Here is a 19,103-nt window from a genome sequence, read left to right as displayed (position 1 = left end):
AGGGCTCGAGAGGAACCCGGAAGTTCCCCTTCAAACAACAAAGGGGACCTGACTTCCCTGAAGCAACCCCAGCGAGTTCCTGAGTTCCCCGTCGCAACTCGAGAAGTACCCCGAGCTTCCCTCCGTAACAAGAGAAACACCCCAAAATTATCTCCTCAATGCGAGATGAGGAAATTTTGCGATGCAGCATCCCAAGAGAAATACCACATTCCTTCTTGAAAGGCAAAAAGGTACTTGACACCCTTTGTTCGACTCAGAAAGTTCCCTCACACAGCCGTCCCCTTTGGAGAGGAGAACACACTTTATGGATTCAATTCGAGATGAGCCCCTGTGCACATTTAAGGGCTCGAGTGGAACACGCAAGTTCCCCTTCCAACAGCAAAGGGGACCTGACTTCCCTGAAGCAACCCCAGCGAGTCCCTGAGGTCCCCGGCGCATCTCAAGGAGCACACCCAATTCCCGCCACAACTGGAGAAACACCCCAAAATTATCCCCTCAAAGCGAGATGAGGAAATTTTGCGATGCATCATCTGAACAGAAATACCACATTCCCTCTTGAAAGGCAAAAAGGTACTTGACACCCTTTATTCAACTCAGAAAGTTCCCTCACACAGCCGTCCCCTTTGGAGAGTACACATTTTATTAACTCAATTCGAGATGAGCCCCTGTGCACATTTAAGGGTGGAGAGGAAACCGGAAGTTCCCCTTCCAACAGCAAAGGGGACCTGACTTCCCTGAAGCAACCCAAGCGAGTTCCTGAGGTCCCCGTCGCAACTCGAGAAAACCCCCAGCTTCCCGCCGGAACTCGAGAAACACCCCATAATTATTCCCTCAGTGCGAGATGAGGAAATTTTGCGATGCAGAATCTCAAGAGAAATACCACATTCCCTCTTGAAAGGCAAAAAGTTACTTGACACACTTTATTCGACTCAGAAAGTTCCCTCACACAGCTGTCCCCTTTTAGAGGAGAACACACTTTATGCACTCAATTCGAGATGAGCCCCTGTGCACAATTTAGGGCTCGAGAGGAACCCGTAATTTCCCTTCAAAGCGCAAAGGGGACCTGACTTCCCTGAAGCAACCCCAGCGAGTTCCTGCGGTCTCTGTCGCAACTCGAGAAGCACCGCCATCTTCCCGCCGCAACTCGAAAAACACCCCAAAATTATCCTCTCAATGCGAAAAGAGGAAATTTTTCCGATGCAGCATCTCAAGAGAAATACCACATTCCCTCTTGAAAGGCAAAAAGTTATTGAGACCCTTTATTCAACTCAGAAAATTCCCTCATACAGCCATCCCCTTTGCAGAGGATAACACACTTTATGGACTTAAATCGAGATGAGTCCCTGTGCACATTTAAGGGCTCTAGAGGAACACGGAAGTTCCCCTTCCAACAACAAAGGGGACCTGACTTCCCTGAAGCAACACCAGCGAGTTCCTTAGGTCCCCATCTCAACTCTTGAAGGACCCCAGCTTCCCGCCAGAACTCGAGAAACACCCCAAAATTATTCCCTCAATGCGAGATGATAAATTTTGCGATGCATCATCTCAAGAGAAATACCACATTCCCTCTTGAAAGGCAAAAAGTTACTTGACACCCTTTATTCGACTCAGAAAGTTCGCTCACACAGCCGTCCCCTTTTAGAGGAGAACACACTTTATGGACTCAATTCGAGATGAGCCCCTGTGCACATTTAAGGGCTGGTGAGGAACCCGGAAGTTCCCCTTCGAGAGCAAAGGGGACCTAACTTCCCTGAGGTAACCCCAGCGAGTTCCTGAGGTCCCCTTCGCAACTCTTGAAGCACCCCCAGCTTCCCGCCGTAACTCGAGATACACCCCAAAATTATCCTCTCAATGCGAGATGAGGAAATTTTCCGATGCAGCATCTCAAGAGAAATACCACATTCCCTCTTGAAAGGCAAAAATGTAATTTACACCCTTTATTCCACTCAGAAAGTTGCCTCAAACAGCCGTCCCCTTTTAGAGGAGAACACACTTGATGGACTCAATTTGAGATGAGCTCCTTTGCACATTTACGGGCTCGAGAGGAACCCTGAAGTTCCCCTTCCAACACCAAAGGGGACCTGACTTCCCTGAAGCAATCCCAGCGAGTTCCTGAGGTTCCCGTCGCAATTCGAGAAGCACCCCAAGCTTCCCGCCGCAACTCGAGAAACACCCCAAAATTCTCCCCTCAATGTGAGATGAGGAAATTTTGCGATGCAGCATCTCAAGAGAAATACCACATTCACTCTTGAAAGGCAAAAAGGTACTTGACAGCCTTTATTCGACTCAGAATGTTCCCTCACACAGCCGTCCCCTTTGGAGAAACACACTTTATGGACTCAATTCGAGATGAGCCCCTGTGCACATTTAAGAGCTCGAGAGGAACCCGGATGGTCCCCTTCCAACAGCTAAGGGGACCTGACTTCCCTGAAGCAACCCCAGTGAGTTCCTGAGGTCCCGGTCGCAACTCTTGAGGCACACCCAGCTTCCAGCCGCAACTCGAAAAACACCCCAAAATTATCCCCTCAATGCGAGATGAGGAAATTTTGCGATGCAGCATCTCAAGAGAAATACAACATTCCCTCTTGAAAGTCAACAAGGTACTTGACACCCTTTATTCGACTCAGAAAGTTCCCTCACACAGCGGTCCCCTTTTAGAGGAGAACACACTTTATGGACTCAATTCGAGATGAGCCCCTGTGCACATTGAAGGGCTCGAGAGGAACACGGAAGTTATCCTTCCAATAGAAAAGGGGACCTGACTTCCCTGAAGCAACCCCAGCGAGTTCCTGAGATCATCGTCGCAACTCTTGAAGCACCCCCAGCTTCCCGCCGGAACTCGAGAAACACCCCATAATTATTCCCTCAATGCGAGATGAGGAAATTTTGCGATGCAGCATCTCAAGAGAAATACCACATTCCCACTTGAAAGGCATAAAGGTACTTGACACCCTTTATTCGACTCAGAAAGTTCCCTCACACAGCTGTCCTCTTTTAGAGGAAAACACACTTTATGCACTCAATTCGAGATGAGCCCCTGTGCACAATTTAGGGCTCAAGAGGAACCCGGAATTTCCCTTCGAAGAGCAAAGGGGACCTGACTTCCCTGAAGCAACCCCAGCGAGTTCCTGCGGTCTCCGTCGCAACTCGAGAAGCACCCCCATCTTCCCGCCGCAACTCGAGAAACACCCCAAAATTATCCTCTGAATGCGAAATGAGGAAATTTTTCCGATGCAGCATCTCAAGAGAAATACCACATTCCCTCTTGAAAGGCAAAAAGGTACTTGAGACCCTTTATTCGACTCAGAAAGTTCCCTCATATAGCCATCCCCTTTGCAGAGGATAACACACTTTATGTACTCAAATCGAGATGAGTCCCTGTGCACATTTAAGGGCTCTAGAGGAACCCGGAAGTTCCCCTTCCAACAACAAAGGGGACCTGACTTCCCTGAAGCAACACCAGCGAGTTCCTTAGGTCCCCATCTCAACTCTTGAAGGACCCCAGCTTCCCGCCAGAACTCGAGAAACACCCCAAAATTATTCCCTCAATGCGAGATGATAAATTTTGCGATGCATCATCTCAAGAGAAATACCACATTCCCTCTTGAAAGGCAAAAAGTTACTTGACACCCTTTATTCGACTCAGAAAGTTCGCTCACACAGCCGTCCCCTTTTAGAGGAGAACACACTTTATAGACTCAATTCGAGATGAGCCCCTGTGCACATTTAAGGGCTGGTGAGGAACCCGGAAGTTCCCCTTCGAGAGCAAAGGGGACCTAACTTCCCTGAGGTAACTCCAGCGAGTTCCTGAGGTCCCCTTCGCAACTCTTGAAGCACCCCCAGCTTCCTGCCGTAACTCGAGAAACACCCCAAAATTATCCTCTCAATGCGAGATGAGGTAATTTTCCGATGCAGCATCTCAAGAGAAATATCACATTCCCTCTTGAAAGGCAAAAATGTAATTTACACCCTTTATTCCACTCAGAAAGTTGCCTCAAACAGCCGTCCCCTTTTAGAGGAGAACACACTTGATGGATTCAATTTGAGATGAGTTCCTTTGCACATTTACGGGCTCGAGAGGAACCCTGAAGTTCCCCTTCCAACACCAAAGGGGACCTGACTTCCCTGAAGCAATCCCAGCGAGTTCCTGAGGTCCCCGTCGCAATTCGAGAAGCACCCCAAGCTTCCCGCCGCAACTCGAGAAACACCCCAAAATTCTCCCCTCAATGTGAGATGAGGAAATTTTGCGATGCAGCATCTCAAGAGAAATACCACATTCACTCTTGAAAGGCAAAAAGGTACTTGACACCCTTTATTCGACTCAGAATGTTCCCTCACACAGCCGTCCCCTTTGGAGAAAACACACTTTATGAACTCAATTCGAGATGAGCCCCTGTGCACATTTAAGGGCTCGAGAGGAACCCGGATGTTCCCCTTCCAACAGCTAAGGGGACCTGACTTCCCTGAAGCAACCCCAGTGAGTTCCTGAGGTCCCGGTCGCAACAGTTGAGGCACCCCCAGCTTCCAGCCGCAACTCAAAAAACACCCCAAAATTATCCCCTCAATGCGAGATGAGGAAATTTTGCGATGCAGCATCTCAAGAGAAATACCACATTCCCTCTTGAAAGGCAAAAAGGTACTTGACTCCCTTTATTCGACTCAGAAAGTTCCCTCACACAGCTGTGCTCTTTAGAGAGGATAACACACTTTATTGACTCAATTCGAGATGAGCCCCTGTGCACATTTAAGGGCTCGAGAGGAACTCGGAAGATCCCCTTCCAACAGCAGAGGGGACCTGACTTCCCTGAAGCAACCCCAGCGAGTTCCTGAGGTCCCCGTCGCAACTCTTGAAGCACCCCCAGCTTCCCAAAGCAACTCGAGAAACACCCCACAATTATTCCCTCAATGCGAGATGAGGAAATTTTGAGATGCAGCATTTCAAGAGAAATACCACATTCCCACTTGAAAGTCAAAAAGGTACTTGACACCCTTTATTCGACTCACAAAGTTCCCTCAACAGCTGTACCCTTTTAGAGGAGAACACACTTTATGGACTCAATTCGAGATGAGCCCCTGTGCACATTTAAGGGCTCGAGAGGAACCCGGAAGTTCCCATTCCAACACCAAAGGGGACCTGACTTCCCTGAAGCAACCCCAGCGAGTTCCTGAGGTCCCCGTCACAACTCGAGAACCACCCCCAGCTACCCGCCGCAACTCGAGAAACAGCCCAAAATTATCCCTTCAATTCGAGATGAGGAAATTTTGCGATGCACCATCTCAAGAGAAATACCACATTCCCTCTTCACAGGCAAAAGGTACTTGTCACGCTTTATTCGACTCAGAAAGTTCCCTCACACAGCCGTCCCCTTTTAGAGGAAAACACACTTTATGGACTCAACTCGAGATGAGCCCCTGTGCACATTTAAGGGCTCGAGAGGAACCCGGAACTTCCCCTTCCAACACCAAAGGGGACCTGAATTCCCTGAAGCAACCACAGGGAGTTCCTGAGGTCCCCGTCCAAACACGCGAAGCACCCCCAGCATCCCGCCGCAACTCGAGAAACACCCCAAAATTATCCCCTCAATGCGAAATGAGGAAATTTTGCGATGCAGCATCTCAAGAGAAATACAACATTCACTCTTGAAAGGCAAAAAGGTACTTGACACCCTTTATTCGACTCACAAAGTTCCCTCACACACCCGTCCCCTTTGTAGAGAACACACTTTATGGACTCAATTCGAGATGAGCCCCTGTGCACATTTAAGGGCTCGAGAAGAACCCGGAAGTTACCCTTTCAAAAGAAAAGGGAACCTGTCTTCCCTGAAGCAACCCCAGCGATTTCCTGAAGTCCCCGTCGCAACTCGAGAAGCACCCCCAGCTTCCCGCCGCAGCTCGAGAAACACCCCACAATCAACCCCTCAATGCGAGATGAGGAAATTTTGCGATGCAGCATCTCAAGAGAAACATCACATTCCCTCTTGAAAGGCAAAAAGGTACTTGGCACCCTTTATTCGACTCAGAAAGTTCGCTCACACAGCCGCCCCTTTGGAGAGGAGAACACACTTTATGGACTCAATTCGAGATGAGCCCCTGTGCACTTTTAAGGGCTCGAACGGAACACGGAGGTTCCCCTTCCAAAACCAAAGGGGACCTGACTTCCCTGAAGCAACACCAGCGAGTTCCTGAGATCCCCGTCACAACTCTTGAAACACACCCAGCTTTCCGCCGCAACTCGTGAAACACCCCAAAACTATCCCCTCAATGCGAGATGAGGAAATTTTGCGATGCAGCATCTCAAGAGAAATATCACATTCCCTCTTGAAAGGCAAAAAGATACTTGACAACCTTTATTCGACTCAGAAAGTTCCCTGACACAGCCGTCCCCTTTTAGAGGAGAACACACTTTATGGACTCAATTCGAGATGAGCCCCTGTGCACATTTAAGGGCTCGAGAGGAATCCGGAGTTCCCCTTCCAACACCAATGGGGACCTGACTTCCCTGAAGCAACCCCAGCGAGTTCCTGAGGTCCCCATCGCAACTCGATAAGCACCCCCAGCTTCCTCCATAACTCGAGAAACACCCCAAAATTATCCCCACAATGCGAGATGAGGAAATTTTGCGATGCAGCATTTCAAGAGAAATACTATATTCCCTCTTAAAAGGCAAAAAGGTAATTGACACCCTTTATTCGACTCAGAAAGTTCCCTCACACAGCCGTTTCCTTCGGTGAGGAGAACACACTTTATGGACTCTGTTCGATTTGAGCCCCTGTGCACATTTAAGGGCTCGAGAGGAAATCGGAAGTTCCCCTTCAAACACCAAAGGGTAACTGACTTCCCTGAAGCAACCCCAGTGTGTTCCTGAGGTCCACATCCCCACTCGAGAAGCACCCCTAGCTTCCCGCCGCAACTCTAAAAACACCGCAAAATTATACACTCAATGCGAGATGAGGAAATTTTGCGATGCAGGATCTCAGGAGAAATACCATATTCCCTCTTGAAAGGCAAAAAGGTACTTGACACCCTTTATTCGACTCAGAAATTTCCCTCACACAGCCGTTCCCTTTGGAGAGGAGAACACACTTTATGGACTCAATTCGAGAGGAGCCCCTGTGCAAATTGAAGGGCTTTAGAGGAACACGGAAGTTCCCCTTTCAACACCAAAGGGGACCTGACTTCCCTGAAGCAACCACAGCGAGTTCCTGAGGTCCCCGTCGCAACTCGAGAAGCACCCCCAGCTTCCCGCCGCAACTCGAGAAACACCCCAAAATTATCCTCTCAATGCGACATGAGGAAATTTTGCGATGCAGCATCTCAAGAGAAATACCACATTCCCACTTGAAAGGCAAAAAGGTACTTGACACCCTTTATTCGACTCAGAAAGTTCCCACACACAGCAGTCCCCTTTGGAGAGGAGAACACACTTTATGGACTCAATTCGAGATGAGTCCCTGTGCACATTGAAGGGCTCGAGAGGAACACGGATATTCCCCTTCCAACACCAAAAAGGAACTGGCTTCCCTGAAGCAACCCCAGCGAGTTCGTGAGGTCCCTGACGCAACTCTTGAACCACCCCCAGCTTCCTGCCACAACTCCAGAAACACCGCAAAATTATCCCCTCAATGCGAGATGGGGAAATTTTGCGATGCTGCATCTCAAGAGAAATACCACATTCCCTCTTGAAAGGCAAAAACGTACTTGACACCCTTACTTCGACTCAGAAAGTTCCCTCACACAGCCGTCCTTTTTGGTGAGGAGAACACACTTTATGGACTCTGTTCGTTTTGAGCCCCTGTGCACATTTAAGGGCTCGAGAGGAACCTGGAAGTTCCCCTTCCAACACCAAAGGGGACCTGACTTCCCTGAAGCAACACCAGCGATTTCCTGATGTTCTCGTCTCAACTCGAGAAGCACCCACAGCTTCCCGCCGCAACTCGAGATACACCCAAAAATTATCCCCTCCATGCGAGATTAGGAAATTTTGCCATGCAGAATCTCAAGTGAAATACCACATTCCCTCTTGAAAGGCAAAAAGGTACTTGATACCCTTTATTCGACTCAGAAAGTTCCCTCACACAGCCGTCCCCTTTGGAGAGAACACACTTATTGGACTCAACCCGAGATGAGCCCCTGTGAACATTTAAGGGCTCCAGAGGAACCCGGAAGTTCCCGTTTCAATAGCAAAGGGGACCTGACTTCCCTGAAGCAACCCCAGCGAGTTCCTGAGGTCCCCGTCGCAACTCGAAAAGCACCCCTAGCTTCCCGCCGCAACTCGAGAAACACCCCAAAATTATCCCCTCAATGCGAGATGAGGACATTTTGCGATGCAGCATCTCAAGAGAAATACCACATTCCCTCTTGAAAGGCAAAAACGTACTTGACACCCTTTATTCTACTCAGAAAGTTCCCTCACACACCCGTCCCCTTTGGAGAGGGGAACACTTTACGGACTCAGTTCGAGATGGGATCCTGTTCACATTTAAGGGCTCGAGAGGAAACCGGAAGTTCCCCTTCCAACACCAAAGGGGAAATGACTTCCCTGAAGCAACCCCAGCGAGTTCCTGAGGTCCCCGTCGCAACTCGAGAAGCAACCACAGAATCCCGCCACAACTCAAGACACACGCCAAAATTATCCCCTCAATGCGAGATGAGGAAATTTTGCGATGCAGAATCTCAAGAGAAATACCACCATCCCTCTTGAAAGGCAAAAAGTTACTTGACACCCTTTATTCGACTCAGAAAGTTCCCTCAAACAGCCGTACCCATTTAGAGGAGAACACATTTTATGGACTAAATTCGAGATGAGCCCCTGTGCACATTTAAGGGCTCGAGAGGAACCCGGAAGTTCCCCTTCCAACACCATAGGGGACCTGAATTCCCTGACGCAACCCCAGCGAGTTCCTGAGGTCCACGTTGCAACTCGAGAAGCACCACCAGCTTCGCGCCGCAACTGGAGAAACACCCGAAAATTATTCCCTCAATGCGAGATGAGGAAATTTTGCGATGCAGCATCTCAAGAGAAATACCACATTCCCTCTTGAAAGGATAAAGGGACTTGAAACCCTTCATTCGACTCAGAAAGTTCCCTCACACAGCCGTCCCCTTTTAGAGGAGAACACACGTTATGGACTCAATCCTAGATGAGCCACTTTGCACATTTAAGGGCTCCCGAGGAACGCGGAATTTCCCCTACCAGCACCAAAGGGGACCTGACTTCCCTGAAGAAACCCCACCGAGTTCTTGAGGTCCCCGTCGCAACTCGAGAATCACCCCCAGCTTCCTTCCGCAACTCCAGAAACACCTCAAAATTATCCCCTCAATACGAGATGAGGAAATTTTACGATGCAGCATCTCAAGAGAAATACCACCATCCCTCTTGAAAGGCAAAAAGTTACTTGACACCCTTTATTCGACTCAGTAAGTTCCGTCACACAGCCGTCCCCTTTTAGAGGAGAACACACTTTATGAACTCATAAGGAGATGAGCCCCTGTGCATATTTAAGGGCTCGAGAGCAACCCGGAAGTTCCCCTTCTAACACCAAAGGGGACCTGACTTCCCTGAAGCTACCCCAGCGAGTTCCTGAGGTCCGGGTCGCAACTCGAGAACCACCCTCAGCTTCACGCCGCAACTCGAGAAACACCCCAAAATTATCCCCTCAATGCGAGATGAGGAAATCTTGCGATGCAGCATCTCAAGAAATATACCACATTCCTTCTTGTAAGGCAAAAAGGTACTTGACACCCTTTATTCGACTCAGAATGTTCCCTCACACAGCCGTACCCTTTGGAGAGGAGAACACACTTTATGGACTCAATAAGAGATGAGCCCCTGTGCACATTTAAGGGCTCAAGAGGAAACCGGAAGTTCCCCTTCCAACAACAAAGGGGACCTGACTTCCCTGAAGCAACCCAAGTGATTTCCTGAGGTCCCCGTCGCAACTCGAGAAGCACCCCAAGCTTCACGCCGCAACTAGAGAAACACACCAAAATTATCCCCTCAATGCGAGATGAGGAAATTTTGAGATGCAGCATCTCAATAGAAATACCACTTTCCCTCTTGAAAGGCAAAAAGGTACTTGACACCCTTTATTCGACTCAGTAACTTCCCTCACACAGCCGTCCCCATTTAGAGGAGAACACACTTTATGGACTAAACTCGAGATGAGCACCTGTGCATATTTAAGGGCTACCTAGTAACCCGGAAGTTCCCCTTCCAACACCAAAGGGGACCTGACTTCCTGAAGCATCCCCAGCGAGTTCGTGAGGTCCCCGTCGCAACTCGAGAACCACCCCCAGCTTCCTGCCGCAACTCGAGAAACACCTCAAAATTATCCCCTCAATACGAGATGAGGAAATTTTGCGATGCACCATCTCAAGAGAAATATCACATTCCCTCTTGAAAGGCAAAAAGGTAATTGACACCCTTTATTCGACACAGAAAGTTCCCTCACACAGCTGTTCCCTTTTAGAGGAGAACACACTTTATGAACTCATGACGAGATGAGCCCCTGTGCACATTTAAGGGCTCGAGAGGAACGCGGAAGTTCCCCTTCCAACACCAAAGGGGACCTCACTTTCCTGAAGCAACCCCAGCGAGTTACTGAGGTCCCCGTCCAACTGTTGAAGCACCCCCAGCTTCAAGCCGAAACTCGAGAAACACGCCACAATTATTCCCTCAATGCGAGATGAGGAAATTTTGCGATGCAGCATCTCAAGAGAAATACCACATTCCCTTTTTAAAGGAAAAAGGTACTTGACAGCTTTTATTCGACTCTGAAAGTTCCCTCACACAGCCGTCCCCTTTGGAGAGGTCTCAATTTGTGGACTCAAGTCGAGATGAGCCCCTGTGCACACTTAAGGGCTCGAGAGGAACCCGTAAGTTCCCCTTCCAACACCATAGGGGACCTAACTTCCCTGAAGCAACCCCAGCGAGTTCCTGAGGTACCCGTCGCAACTCTAAAAGCACCCCCAGCTTCCCGCCGCTACACGAGAAACACCCAAAAATTATTCCTTCAATGCGAGATGAGGAAATTTTGCGATGCAACATCTCAAGAGAAATACCACATTCCCTCTTGAAAGGCAAAAATGTACTTGACACCCTTTATTCGACTCAGAAAGTTCCCTCACACAGCCTTCGAATTTGGAGAGAACACACTTTATGGACTCAATTCGAGATGAGCCCCTGTGCACATTTAAGGGCTCGAGAGGAACCCGGACGATCCCCTTCCAACTCCAAAGGGGACCTGACTTCCCTGAAGCAACCGCAGCGAGTTCCTGAGGTCTGCGTTGCAACTCGAGAAGCACCCCAAGCTTCCCGCCGCAACTCGAGAAACACCCCAAAATTATCCCCTCAATGCGAGATGAGGCAATTTTGAGATGCAGCATCTCAAGAGAAATACCACATTCCCTCTTGAAAGGCAAAAAGGTAATTGACAGCCTTTATTAGACTCAGAAAGTTCCCTCACACAGCCGTCCCATTTGGAGAGAACTCACTTTATTGACTCAAGTCGAAATGAGCCCCTGTGCACATTTAAGGGCTCCAGAGGAACCCGGAAGTTCCCCTTCCAACACCATAGGGGAGCTGACTTCCCTGAAGCAACCCCAGCGAGTTCCTGAGGTAACTGTCGAAAGTCGGGAAGCAACCCCATCTTCACGCCTCAACTTGAGAAACACCCCTAAATTATCCCCTCAATGCGAGATGAGGAAATCTTGCGATGCAGCATCTCAACAGAAATATCACATTTCCTCGTGAAAGAAAAAGGGACTTGACACCCTTTATTCGACTCAGTAACTTCCCTCACACAGCCGTCCCCTTTTAGAGGAGAACACACTTTATGGACTCAATTCGAGATGAGCCCCTGTGCACATTTAAAGGCTCCCGAGGAAACCGGAATTTCCCCTTCCAACACCATAGGGGACCTGACATCCCTGAAGCAACCCCAGGGAGTCCTTGAGGTCCCCGTCGCAACTCGAGAAGCACCCCCAGCTTCCCGCCGCAACTCTAGAAACACACCAAAATTATCCCCTCAATGCAAGATGAGGAAATATTGCGATGCAGCATCTCAAGAGAAATACCACATTACCTCTTGAAAGGCAAAATGGTACTTGACACCCATTATTCAACTCAGAAAGTTCCCTCTCACAGCCTTCACCTTTGGAGAGAACACACTTTATGGACTCAATTCGATATGAGCCCCTGTGCACATTTAAAGGCTTGGGGGAAACCCGGAAGTTCCCCTTCCAACACCAAAGGGGACCTGATTTCCCTGAAGCAACCGCAGCAAGTTCCTGAGGTCTCCGTCGCAACTCCAGAAGCACCACAAGCTTCCCGGCGCAACTCGAGAAACACCCCAAAATTATCCCCTCAATGCGAGATGAGGAAATTTTGCGATGCAGCATCTCAAGTGAAATACCACATACACTCTTGAAAGGCAAAAAGGTACTTGACACCCTTTATTCGACTCAGAAAGATCCCTCACTCAACCGTCCCCTTTTAGAGCAGAACACACTTTATGGGCTCAATTCGAGATGAGACCCTGTGCACGTTTAAGGGCTCGATAGGAACCCGGAGGTTCCCCTTCCAACACCAAAAGGGACCTGACTTCCCTGAAGCAACCCCAGCGAGTTTTTGTGGTCCCCGTCGCAACTCTTGAAGCACCCCCAGTTTCCTGCCGCAACTCCAGAAACACCCCAAAATTAGACCCTCAATGCGAGATGAGGAAATTTTGTGATGCACATCTCAAGAGAAATACCACATTCCCTTGTGAAAGGCAAAAAGGTACTTGACACCCTTTATTCGACTCAGAAGGTTCCCTCACACTGCCGTACCCTTTTAGAGGAGAACACACTTTATGGACTCAATTCGAGATGAGCCCCTGTGCATATTTAAGGGCTCGAGAGGAACACGGAAGTTCCCCTTCCAACACCAAAGGGGACCTGACTTCCCTGAAGCAACCCCAGCGAGTTCCTGAGGTCCCCGTCGCAACTCGAGAAGCACCCCCAGCTTCACGCCGCAACTCGAAAAACACCCCAAATTATCCCCTCAATGCGAGATGAGGAAATTTTGCGATGCAGCATCTCAAGAGAAATACCACATTCCCTCTTGAAAGGCAAAAAGGTACTTGACAGGCTTTATTCGACTCAGAAAGTTCCCTCACACAGCCATACACTTTGGAGCGGAGAACACACTATGGACTCAATTCGAGATGAGCCGCGGTGTACATTCAACAGCTCGAGAGGAACCCGGAAGTTCCCCATCCAACACCAAAGGGGACCTGACTTCACTGAAGCAACCCCAGCGAGTTCCTGAGGTCCCCGTCGCAACTCTCGAGCACCCCCAGCTTCCCGCCCCACCTCGAGAAACACCCCAAAATTATCCCCTCAATGCGAGATGAGGAAATTGTGCGATGCAGCATCACAAGAGAAATATCACATTCCCTCTTGAAAGGCAAAAAGTACTTGACAGCCTTTATTCGACTCAGAAAGTTCCCTCACACAGCACTCCCCATTTAGAGGAGAACACACTTTATGGACTCAATTCGAGATGAGCCCCTGTGCACATTTAAGGGCTCGAGAGGAACCCGGAAGTTCCCCTTCCAACACCAAAGGGGACCTGACTTCCCTGATTCAACCCCAGCGAGTTCCTGAGGTCCCCGTCGCAACTCTAGAAGCACCCCCAGCATCCCGCCGCAACTCGAGAAAAACACCAAAATTTTTCCCTCAATGCGAGATGAGGAAATTTGGCGATGCAGCATCTCAAGAGAAATACCACATTCCCTATTGAAAGGCAAAAAGGTACTTGAAACCCTTTATTTGACTCAGAAAGTTCCCTCAAACAGCCGTCCCCTTTTAGAGGAGAACACACTTTATAGGCTCAATTCGAGATGAGCCCCTGTGCACGTATACCAGCTGGAGAGGAACCCGGAAGTTCCCCTTCCAACACCAAAGGGGACCTGACTTCCCTTAAACAAACCCAGCAAGTTCCTGTGGTCCCCGTAGCAACTCTTGAAGCACCCCCAGCTTCCTGCTGCAACCCCAGAAACACCCCAAAATTATCCCCTCAATGCGAGATGAGGAAATTTTGTGATGCAGCATCTCAAGAGAAATACCACATTCCCCGTGAAAGGCAAAATGTACTTGACACCCTTTATTCGACTCAGAAAGTTCGCTCACACTGCCGTACATTTTTAGAGGAGAACACACTTTATGGACTCAATTCGAGATGAGCCCCTGTGCACATTTAAGGGCTCGAGAGGAACCCGGAAGTTCCCCTTCCAACACCAAAGGGTCCTGACTTCCCTGAAGCAACCCCAACGAGTTCCTGAGGTCCCCGTCGCAACTCGAGAAGCACCCCCAGCTTCCCGCCGCAACTCGAAATACACCCCAAATTATCCTCTCAATGCGAGATGAGGAAATTTTGCGATGCAGCATCTCAAGAGAAATACCACATTCCCTCTTGAAAGGCAAAAACCTACTTGAGACCCTTTATTTGACTCAGAAAGTTCCCTCACACAGCTGTCCCCTTTTAGAGGAGAACACACTTTATGGGCTCAATTCGAGATGAGACCCTGTGCACGTAAGGGCTCCAGAGGACCCCGGAATTTCCCCTTCCAACACCTAAGGCGACCTGAATTCCCTGAAGCAACCCCAGCGAGTTCCTGAGGTCCCCTTCGCAACTCGAGAAGCACCCCCTGCTTCCCTACGCAACCCGAGAAACACCGAAAATTATCCCCTCAATGAGAGATGAGGAAATTTTGCGGTGCAGCATCTCAAGAGAAATACCACATTCCCTCTGGAAAGGCAAAAAGGTACTTGACAGCCTTTATTCGACTCAGAAAGTTCCCTCACACAGCCGTCCCCTTTGGAAGAGAGAACACACTTTACGGACTCAATTCGAGAGGAGCCCCTGTGCCCATTGAAGGGCTCAAGAAGGAACCGGAAGTTCCCCTTTCAACACCAAAGGGGACCTGACTTCCCTGAAGCAACCCCAGCGAGTTCCTGAGGTCCCCGTCACAACTCGAGAAGCACCCCAAGCTTCCCGCCACAACTCGAGAAACACACCAAAATTCTCCCCTCCATGCGAGATGAGGAAATTTGTCGATGCAGCATGTCAAGAGAAATACCACATTCCCTCTTGAAAGGCAAAAAGGTTCTTGACACCCTTTATTCGACTCAGAAAGTTCACACACACAGCCGTCCCCTTTGGAAGGGAGAACACACTTTACGGACTCAATTCGAGAGGAGCCCCTGTGCACATTGAAGGGCTCGAGAGGAAACCGGAAGTTCCCCTTTCAACACCAAAGGGTTCCTGACTTCCCTGAAGCAACCCCAGCGAGTTCCTGAGGTCCCCGTCACAATTCGAGAAGCACCCCAAACTTCCCGCCGCAACTCGAGAAACACCCCAAAATTCTCCCCTCCATGCGAGATGAGGAAATTTGGCGATACAGCATCTCAAGAGAAATACCACTTTCCCTCTGAAAAGGCAAAAAGATACTTGACAGCCTTTTTTCGACTCAGAAAGTTCCCTCACACAGCCGTCCCCTTTGGAGAGGAGAACACACTTTACGCAATCAATTGGAGAGGAGCCCCTGTGCACATTGAAGGGCTCGAGATGAAACAGGAAGTTCCCCTTCCAACACCAAAGGGGACCTGACTTCCCTGGAGCAACCCCAGCGAGTTCCTGAGGTCTCCGTCGCAACTCGAGAAGCACCCCCAGGTTCCCGCCTCAACCCGAGAAACACCCCAAAATTATCCCCTCCATTCGAGATGAGGAAATTTTGCGATGCAGTATCTCAAGAGAAATACCACATTCCCTCTGGAAAGGCAAAAAGGTACTTGACACCCTTTGTTCGACTCAGAAAGTTCCCTCACACAGCCGTCGCCTTTGGAGAGGAGAACACACTTTACGGACTCAATTCGAGAGGAGCCCCTGTGCACATTGAAGGGCTCGAGAGGAAACGGGAAGTATCCCTTCCAACACCAAAGGGGACCTGACTTCCCTGAAGCAACACCAACGAGTTCCTGAGGTCCCCGTCCAAACTCGAGAAGCACCCCCAGCATCCCGCCGCAACTCGTGAAACACCCCAAAATTATCCCCTCAATGCGAGATGAGGAAAATTGGTGATGCAGCATCTCACGAGAAATACCACATTCCCTCTGGAAAGGCAAAAAGGTACTTGACACCCTTTATTCGACTCAGAAAGTTCCCTCACACTGCCGTCCTCTATGGAGAGGAGAACACACTTTACGGACTCAATTCGAGAGGAGCCCCTGTGCACATCGAAGGGCTCGAGAGGAAACCGGAAGTTACCCTTCCAACACCAAAGGGGACCTGACTTCCCTAAAGCAACCGCAGCGAGTTCCTGAGGTCCCCGTCGCAACTCGAGAAGCACACCCAGCTTCCCGCCGCAACTCGAGAAACACCCCAAAATTATCCCCTCCATGCGAGATGAGGAAATTTGGCGATGCAGCATCTCACGAGAAATACCACATTCCCTCTTGAAAGGCAAAAACCTACTTGACACCCTTTTTCGACATAGAAAGTTCCCTCACACAGCCGTCCCATTTGGAGAGGAGAACACACTTTACGGACTCAATTCGTGAGGAGCCCCTGTGCACATTGAAGAGCTCGAGAGGAAACCGGAAGTTCCCCTTCGAACACCAAAGGGGATCTGACTTCCCTGAAGCAACCCCAGCGATTCCCTGAGGTCCCCGTCGCAACTCGAGAACCAACCCCAGCTTCGCGCCGCAATTCGAGAAACAACCGAAAATTATCCCCTCCATGCGAGATGAGGAAATTTTGCGATGCAGCATCTCAAGAGAAATACCACATTCCCTCTGGAAAGGCAAAAAGATACTTGACACCCTTAATTCGACTCAGAAAGTTCCCTCACACAGCCGTCCCCTTTGGAGAGGAGAACACACTTTACGGACTCAATTCGAGAGGAGCCCCTGTGCCCATTGAAGGGCTCAAGAAGGAACCGGAAGTTCCCCTTTCAACACCAAAGGGGACCTGACTTCCCTGAAGCAACCCCAGCGAGTTCCTGAGGTCCCCGTCACAACTCGAGAAGCACCCAAGCTTCCCGCCACAACTCGAGAAACACACCAAAATTCTCCCCTCCATGCGAGATGAGGAAATTTGTCGATGCAGCATGTCAAGAGAAATACCACATTCCCTCTTGAAAGGCAAAAAGGTTCTTGACACCCTTTATTCGACTCAGAAAGTTCACACACACAGCCGTCCCCTTTGGAAGGGAGAACACACTTTACGGACTCAATTCGAGAGGAGCCCCTGTGCACATTGAAGGGCTCGAGAGGAAACCGGAAGTTCCCCTTTCAACACCAAAGGGTTCCTGACTTCCCTGAAGCAACCCCAGCGAGTTCCTGAGGTCCCCGTCACAATTCGAGAAGCACCCCAAACTTCCCGCCGCAACTCGAGAAACACCCCAAAATTCTCCCCTCCATGCGAGATGAGGAAATTTGGCGATACAGCATCTCAAGAGAAATACCACTTTCCCTCTGAAAAGGCAAAAAGATACTTGACAGCCTTTTTTCGACTCAGAAAGTTCCCTCACACAGCCGTCCCCTTTGGAGAGGAGAACACACTTTACGCAATCAATTGGAGAGGAGCCCCTGTGCACATTGAAGGGCTCGAGATGAAACAGGAAGTTCCCCTTCCAACACCAAAGGGGACCTGACTTCCCTGGAGCAACCCCAGCGAGTTCCTGAGGTCTCCGTCGCAACTCGAGAAGCACCCCCAGGTTCCCGCCTCAACCCGAGAAACACCCCAAAATTATCCCCTCCATTCGAGATGAGGAAATTTTGCGATGCAGTATCTCAAGAGAAATACCACATTCCCTCTGGAAAGGCAAAAAGGTACTTGACACCCTTTGTTCGACTCAGAAAGTTCCCTCACACAGCCGTCGCCTTTGGAGAGGAGAACACACTTTACGGACTCAATTCGAGAGGAGCCCCTGTGCACATTGAAGGGCTCGAGAGGAAACGGGAAGTATCCCTTCCAACACCAAAGGGGACCTGACTTCCCTGAAGCAACACCAACGAGTTCCTGAGGTCCCCGTCCAAACTCGAGAAGCACCCCCAGCATCCCGCCGCAACTCGTGAAACACCCCAAAATTATCCCCTCAATGCGAGATGAGGAAAATTGGTGATGCAGCATCTCACGAGAAATACCACATTCCCTCTGGAAAGGCAAAAAGGTACTTGACACCCTTTATTCGACTCAGAAAGTTCCCACACACTGCCGTCCTCTATGGAGAGGAGAACACACTTTACGGACTCAATTCGAGAGGAGCCCCTGTGCACATCGAAGGGCTCGAGAGGAAACCGGAAGTTCCCCTTCCAACACCAAACGGGAACTGTCTTTCCTGAAGTACTCCGAGCGAGTTCCTGAGGTCCCCGTCACAACTCGAGAAGAACTCCCAGTTTCCCGCCGCAGCTCGTGAAACACCAAAAAAGTATACACTAGATGCGAGATGAGGAAATTTTACGATGTAGAATCTCAAGAGAAATATCACATTCCCTTTGAAAGGCAAAAAGGTACTTGACACCCTTTATTCGACTCAGATAATTCCCTCACATAGAAGTCCCGTTTGGACAGGAGAACACACTTTATGGACTCAATTCGAGATGAGCCCCTGTGCACATTTAAGAGCTCAAGAGGAAACCGGAAGTTCCCCTTCCAGCACTAAAGGGGACCTAACTTCAGTGAACCAACCCCAGCGAGTCCCTGAGGTTCCCTTCGCAACTGGAGAAGCATCACGAGCTTCCCGCCGCAACTCGAGAAACTCCCCAAAATTATCCCCTCCATGCGACATGAGGAAATTTTGCGATGCAGAATCTCAAGAGAAATAAAATATTCCCTCTTGAAAGGCAAAAAGGTACTTGACACCCTTTATTCGACTCAGAAAGTTCCCTCAAACAACCGTCCCCTTTGAGAGGAGAACACACTTTATGGACTAAATTCGAGATGAGCCCCTGTTCACATTTAAAGGCTCGAGAGAAACCGGAAAGTTCCACTTCCAACAGCAAAGGGGATCTGACTTCCCTGAAGCAACCCAGCGAGTTCCTGAGATCCCCGTCGCAAC

This window comes from Moschus berezovskii, chromosome 18 (assembly GCF_049115385.1).
Source record: "Moschus berezovskii isolate FMDL1 chromosome 18, NW_MosBer_1.0, whole genome shotgun sequence".
NCBI lineage: Eukaryota > Metazoa > Chordata > Mammalia > Artiodactyla > Moschidae > Moschus > Moschus berezovskii.
This window is presented reverse-complemented; position numbering follows the sequence as displayed.